Below are 7,500 nucleotides of genomic sequence, written 5' to 3'. Positions count from 1 at the left end.
TCTGGGCACAGGGGGATCTCCTAGTGGTCCACCCCAGGCCCAGAGTGTGGAGCCCCAACTCGGCTTATTTTTTTTAAAATTATTATTATTTTATTTATTTTTTTTTATCTTATTTTATTTTTTCAATTTTTCGGGATGCACCGGGTAGAAGTTCAAACTTCAACCGCCGCGGGGGTCCCTGGCCAGAGCTCTGGTTCTCCGAGTCGGGCAGGAGGTGGTCCAGGCGGGTGCCCCCTGGTCCCCCCGACGTGTTAGGGGGCGAGCGGTGGGTCTCCCCCAAGCCCAAAGCCCCGGTTCCCAGAGTCGGGTAAACTGCGGGAGTAACTTTGACTCTCTTAAGGTAGGCAGGAACCGGTGTGAGTGGTGTGGAAAGCCGAGTTGGGGCTCCATGCTCTGGGCACAGGGGGATCTCCTAGTGGTCCACCCCAGGCCCAGAGTGTGGAGCCCCAACTCGGCTTATTTTTTAAAAATTATTATTATTATTATTATTATTATTATTTTAATCTTATTTTATTTTATTTTTTTCAATTTTTCGGGATGCACCGGGTAGAAGTTCAAACTTCAACCGCCGTGGGGGTCCCTGGCCAGCGTTCTGGTTCTCCGAAGTGGGGCTGAGGGGGTCCAGGCGGGTGCCCCCTGGTCCCCCCCGACGTGTTAGGGGGCGAGCGGTGGGTCTCCCCCAAGCCCAAAGCCCCGGTTCCCAGAGTCGGGTAAACTGCGCGACTAACAATGACTCTCTTAAGGTAGTCAGAAACCGGTGTGAGTGGTGTGGAAAGCCGATTCGGGGCTCCACGCTCTGGGCACAGGGGGATCTCCTAGTGGTGCCCCCCAGGCCCAGAGTGTGGAGCCCCAACTCGGCTTATTTTTATTTTTATTATTATTTTTTTTTTTTATTTAATTATTATTTTGGGATTATTAGACTGGGTAGAAGTTGCAACTTCAAACGGGCATATCTCCGGAACCAAGCCGAGTTGGGGCCCCATACACCCGGCGTGGGGGGCCCTCCTAGAGGCCCCCAATACCCCCGAGTGTGGAGCCCCAACTCGGCTTACTTTTCGAGTTACAGCCGGTCAAAGTTGAAACTTTAAAGGGCCATATCTCCGGAACCAAGCCGAGTTGGGGCCCCATACACCCGGCGTGGGGGGCCCTCCTAGAGGCCCCCAATACCCCCGAGTGTGGAGCCCCAACTCGGCTTACTTTTCGAGTTACAGCCGGTCAAAGTTGAAACTTTAAAGGGCCATATCTCCGGAACCAAGCCGAGTTGGGGCCCCATACACCCGGCGTGGGGGGCCCTCCTAGAGGCCCCCAATACCCCCGAGTGTGGAGCCCCAACTCGGCTTACTTTTCGAGTTACAGCCGGTCAAAGTTGAAACTTTAAAGGGCCATATCTCCGGAACCAAGCCGAGTTGGGGCCCCATACACCCGGCGTGGGGGGCCCTCCTAGAGGCCCCCAATACCCCCGAGTGTGGAGCCCCAACTCGGCTTACTTTTCGAGTTACACCCGGTCAAAGTTGAAACTTTAAAGGGCCATATCTCCGGAACCAAGCCGAGTTGGGGCCCCATACACCCGGCGTGGGGGGCCCTCCTAGAGGCCCCCAATACCCCCGAGTGTGGAGCCCCAACTCGGCTTACTTTTCGAGTTACACCCGGTCAAAGTTGAAACTTTAAAGGGCCATATCTCCGGAACCAAGCCGAGTTGGGGCCCCATACACCCGGCGTGGGGGGCCCTCCTAGAGGCCCCCAATACCCCCGAGTGTGGAGCCCCAACTCGGCTTACTTTTCGAGTTACACCCGGTCAAAGCTGGACAGGAAGTGGCCGTATCTCGGGACCGGAAGGTCCCCGTGGCTCGGGACGGCGGGAGGAGCAAGGTCCCCGAGAGCGGGCCCCGCACCCGCCGCCGCGAGCCGCTGGGACCTCCCGGTCCCGAGATGGGCCCCGTTACGCGCGGGCGACTTTCGGAGAAAACGGCCCGTATCTCGGAGAGGGGAGGTCCCAGCGGCTCGCCCTTTCGGGTGTCGGGGGCTCCCCACGGGCCCTCTCGGACCCCGCCTCCCCCGGGCCCCTGGGACCTTTCCTTCCCAGGCGCCCCCCCGACACGTCGGGCCCCTTTTCTCCGGGACCCGGGGGCCCCGGAGCTCGGGGGCGGGCTCTTTGCGAGGGGCCCGCCGGGACGCCACACTTGACCCGAGTCCGGTGTCTCTGGGCCGCCGGGTCCCCGAGCTACGGGCGTTCGAATTCGGGGCCCGAAAATCCCTCAAAGTCCGAAAACGTGCAGTGGGCGGGGACTTCCGGGGGCCCCGGAGGCTCTGACGGCACACCCAGGGAGGTGCACCGTCCTCGGGCACGGCCAGGTGGCCCCCCCCGGGGTCCTGGAAGTCCCCCCGCCCCCCGGAGACACCCACACCCACAAGACGGGAAGATTCCGTTTTTCGCCGATATCTCGAAGACGGCCGGGCGAAAAAATTTCAAACTCGGGTCTTCCCAAGGCCTCGAGGGGCCCTATCCAAAGAGGCCACCCGCGTCCCCGGGGGCCTCGGGGTCAGGGAGTTAGGCCCGGTCAAAGGCGCGGCGTTTTTGGCTTATATCTCGCGAACCCCTGGGCCAATCTTCCCCAAACTCGAATCGACCGTAGTGCCGGACGGGGCCTTTCGAAAGAGCCCACCCACGAGGTCCAACTCGCCCGGGTCCCCGAGTTATAGCCGTTCAAAGTCGGGGGTCCCGGCGAACGGCGATCCGGTAGGGGGCGTCCCCGGGGCCCGCCGCCGCCCTGGTTCGAGCGAGGGCCCCCGTGGGACCTCGCCACCCAAATTTGAGCTCTCTGGGCCTTCGCGTCGCGGAGATACGGGCGATTTTCTCCCGGGATCGTGACGTCATCGGCGGGCGCCATTTCAGAGCGCGGCCGAGGGTTTTCGGCCGATATCTCCGCGAATACTCGACCAAAAACGACGAAACGCATATGGACGCGTTCAGCTCGGCGAGACGGTTCGAATGAGCCCGGCCTCGGCCGGGCACGTCGACTTTTCGGCGAGATATTTGCGTTTTTCCGCTTCCGGGGCGCTTTGGGGGCCCGTATCTCGGGCCCCCGGGGGCCCACGGGGCTGGGGGCGGTCTCATTCGAAAGGTCTCGTCCCGTTCTCCAGCCGACAAAAATTTGGCGTCGATCGGAGCCGCCTTCGGCGAGCTACGGTCGTTTGAAGCCCCGTGCGGTGGGGTTACCGTCCTTCAAACAGCCGCCGCTCGCAGGGGGAGTCCCGGGGAGGCATGGTTGCCTGTATGACTTGGGCTTGGAGCGCCCAGCCCCGCGCTCCTGGAGGAACCTCCGGTGCACAGGGTCTGCTGCAACCAGCCACGTGGGTTTTGAGGGGTAGGGGAGCGTGCGCTCTCCTCCCCGGGCGGGCGGCCGGGCTCCGGGGGCTCGCGCCTCCACGGAGGGACCTCGCTCCCGGGGCTTCGTCCCCGGGGCTCGGGGGCTCCGTGGCGGCTCGGCCCCCGGGGTTTCGACCCCGCTCGCTCGCTCCAAAACCCAAGTCCAAAACGTGGGGTTGCACGGGAGCTCCGGGCGCGACGGGTCTCCACGCACGGCCCCGGGGAGGGTGCTCCGACCCGGGCCGGAGGCAGATTCGCCCCCTGCCCCCCGGCTGTCCGCCCGGAGCCGAGACGGTCCTAAAACGGGCCATGGGGGTGATGTAGAAGGGTAACGCTCACACAACCAGAACTCACACAAACCGATCTGCTATCCCAGGCAGGGTGCGGGTCTCCTGGGCACGAATAAAGCCCGATGCCCCGTGGGTGATGTTGGCCCTGGCCACTCAAGGCACCACTCACCCAAGCCAGAGAGGGTGCACTCTGGCTGGGGAAGCAGATTCAATCTCTGCTGTGGTGGAGCTCTGAAAAACACGAAAACCTCCAGGGAAAAGACGGCCCGGTTTCTCTGAAAAGTGCATCCCAGGCAGGGTGCGGGTCTCCTGGGCACGAATAAAGCCCGATGCCCCGTGGGTGATGTTGGCCCTGGCCACTCAAGGCACTCACCCAAGCCAGAGAGGGTGCACTCTGGCTGGGGAAGCAGATTCAATCTCTGCTGTGGTGGAGCTCTGGAAAAACGCGAAACCTCCAGGAAAAGACGGCCCGGTTTCTCTGAAAAGTGCATCCCAGGCAGGGTGCGGGTCTCCTGGGCACGAATAAAGCCCGATGCCCCGTGGGTGATGTTGGCCCTGGCCACTCAAGGCACCACTCACCCAAGCCAGAGAGGGTGCACTCTGGCTGGGGAAGCAGATTCAATCTCTGCTGTGGTGGAGCTCTGAAAAACACGAAAACCTCCAGGGAAAAGACGGCCCGGTTTCTCTGAAAAGTGCATCCCAGGCAGGGTGCGGGTCTCCTGGGCACGAATAAAGCCCGATGCCCCGTGGGTGATGTTGGCCCTGGCCACTCAAGGCACTCACCCAAGCCAGAGAGGGTGCACTCTGGCTGGGGAAGCAGATTCAATCTCTGCTGTGGTGGAGCTCTGGAAAAACGCGAAACCTCCAGGAAAAGACGGCCCGGTTTCTCTGAAAAGTGCATCCCAGGCAGGGTGCGGGTCTCCTGGGCACGAATAAAGCCCGATGCCCCGTGGGTGATGTTGGCCCTGGCCACTCAAGGCACTCACCCAAGCCAGAGAGGGTGCACTCTGGCTGGGGAAGCAGATTCAATCTCTGCTGTGGTGGAGCTCTGGAAAAACGCGAAACCTCCAGGAAAAGACGGCCCGGTTTCTCTGAAAAGTGCATCCCAGGCAGGGTGCGGGTCTCCTGGGCACGAATAAAGCCCGATGCCCCGTGGGTGATGTTGGCCCTGGCCACTCAAGGCACCACTCACCCAAGCCAGAGAGGGTGCACTCTGGCTGGGGAAGCAGATTCAATCTCTGCTGTGGTGGAGCTCTGGAAAAACGCGAAAACCTCCAGGGAAAAGACGGCCCGGTTTCTCTGAAAAGTGCATCCCAGGCAGGGTGCGGGTCTCATGGGCACGAATAAAGCCCGATGCCCGTGGGTGATGTTGGCCCTGGCCACTCAAGGCACCACTCACCCAAGCCAGAGAGGGTGCACTCTGGCTGGGGAAGCAGATTCAATCTCTGCTGTGGTGGAGCTCTGAAAAACACGAAAACCTCCAGGGAAAAGACGGCCCGGTTTCTCTGAAAAGTGCATCCCAGGCAGGGTGCGGGTCTCATGGGCACGAATAAAGCCCGATGCCCACCTTGAAACGGAGCCTGGGCTCGACTCTGAAGTCCAGATCTCGAAAAACGACAGAGTCCAAAAAAGGTGCGGTGGCTCCAAACCTCCATGCCCTCAGACCTCCCTGGCCAGCCCAGGGAGGGTGGCCCGTCCTGGGCCAGACTCAGATTTCCCCCGCCACCCCTGGAGCTCCGCCTGGAGCGAAGACGGTCCTAAAACGGACCCTGGGGCTCTTGTAGAGGATGAGGGAGAGAGGGGCCTTCAGAGAGCCCCTGGCCGGCTTGACTCTGGAGTCGAATTTGAAAAATAGACAGAGTCCATAAACGTGCTGTCTGTTCGGACCTCCAGGGCACTCAAGGCACTCACCCAAGCCAGAGAGGGTGCACTCTGGCTGGGGAAGAGGATTCAATCTCTGCTGTGGTGGAGCTCTGAAAAACACGAAAACCTCCGGGAAAAGGCGGCCCGGTTTCTCTGAAAAGTGCATCCCAGGCAGGGTGCGGGTCTCCTGGGCAAGAACGAAGCCCAATGCCCACCTTGAAACGGAGCCTGGGCTCGACTCTGAAGCCCAGATCTCGAAAAACGACAAAGTACAAAAAATGTGGGGTGGCTCCAAACCTCCATGCCCTCAGACCTCCCTGGCCAGCCCAGGGAGGGTGGCCCGTCCTGGGCCAGATTCAGATTCGCCCGCCACCCCTGGAGCTCCACCTGGAGCGAAGACGGTCCTAAAACGGGCCTTCGGGGATGTATGAGAGAGGGGAAGCGTGGTGGTGGCAAACACAGAGGACCCCTACCAGCGATCAGACCGTCGTGAGTCCCACTCAGAGTCACTCTGGGTGGGCATGTAAAAAATCCAGATTACGCCGCGCTGGAGCTCTGGAAGTTACGAGACCTCCAGGAAAAGACAGGCTGGTTTTCTGAAAAGTGCACCCCAGGCAGGGTGCATCTTTTCCTGGGCACGAGCCCAGCGCACATGGTGTGGTGGTCCGGCTCTGGTGCCAAAGTTTGGGGGAAAAAAATAGACAAAGTCCAATAACGTGGTGTGGTTCCAAAGCTCCATGCCCTCAGACCTCCCTGGCCAGCCCAGGGAGGGTGGCCCGTCCTGGGCCAGATTCAGATTTGCCCGCCACCCCTGGAGCTCCACCTGGAGCGAAGACGGTCCTAAAACGGGCCTTCGGGGATGTATGAGAGAGGGGAAGCGTGGTGGTGGCAAACACAGAGGACCCCTACCAGCGATCAGACCGTCGTGAGTCCCACTCAGACTCACTCTGGGTGGGCATATAAAATCCAGACTACGCCCCGTCGGAGCTCTGGAAGTACGAGACCTCCAGGAAAAGACAGGCTGGTTTTATGTAAAGTGCACCCCAGGTAGGGTGCATCTTTCCTGGGCACGAGCCCAGCGCACATGGCGGGGGGTCCGGCTCTGAGAAAAATCGACTAAGTCCAATGACGTGGTGTGGTTCCAAAGCTCCATGCCCTCAGACCTCCCTGGCCAGCCCAGGGAGGGTGGCCCGTCCTGGGCCAGAGTCAGATTCGCCCGACACCCCCTGGAGCTCCACCTGGAGGGAAGACGGTCCTAAAACGGGCCTTCGGGGATGTATGAGAGAGGGGAAGCGTGGTGGTGGCAAACACAGAGGACCCCTACCAGCGATCAGACCGTCGTGAGTCCCACTCAGACTCACTCTGGGTGGGCATATAAAATCCAGACTACGCCCCGTCGGAGCTCTGGAAGTACGAGACCTCCAGGAAAAGACAGGCTGGTTTTATGTAAAGTGCACCCCAGGTAGGGTGCATCTTTCCTGGGCACGAGCCCAGCGCACATGGCGGGGGGGTCCGGCTCTGAGAAAAATCGACTAAGTCCAATGACGTGGTGTGGTTCCAAAGCTCCATGCCCTCAGACCTCCCTGGCCAGCCCAGGGAGGGTGGCCCGTCCTGGGCCAGAGTCAGATTCGCCCGACACCCCCTGGAGCTCCACCTGGAGGGGAGACGGTCCTAAAACGGGCCTTCGGGGCTGTATGGAAGAGGGCAAGTGTGGTGGTGCAAAACACGGAGCACCCCCCCTACCATTGATCAGACCGTCGTGAGTCCCACTCAGACTCGCTCCGGGTGGGCATATAAGATCCAGACTACGCCCCGTCGGAGCTCTGGAAGTACGAGACCTCCAGGAAAAGACAGGCTGGTTTTATGGAAAAAGTGAAACCCCAGGCAGGGTGCATCTTTCCTGGGCACGAGCCCAGCGCACATGGTGTGGTCCGGCTCTGGTGCCAAAGCTTGGGGAAAAAAAATAGACTAAGTCCACTG

This window comes from Pimephales promelas, chromosome 2 (genome assembly GCF_988280905.1).
Source record: "Pimephales promelas chromosome 2, fPimPro1.hap1.1, whole genome shotgun sequence".
Taxonomy (NCBI): Eukaryota; Metazoa; Chordata; class Actinopteri; order Cypriniformes; family Leuciscidae; genus Pimephales; species Pimephales promelas.
Note: the sequence above shows the minus strand (reverse complement) of the source record.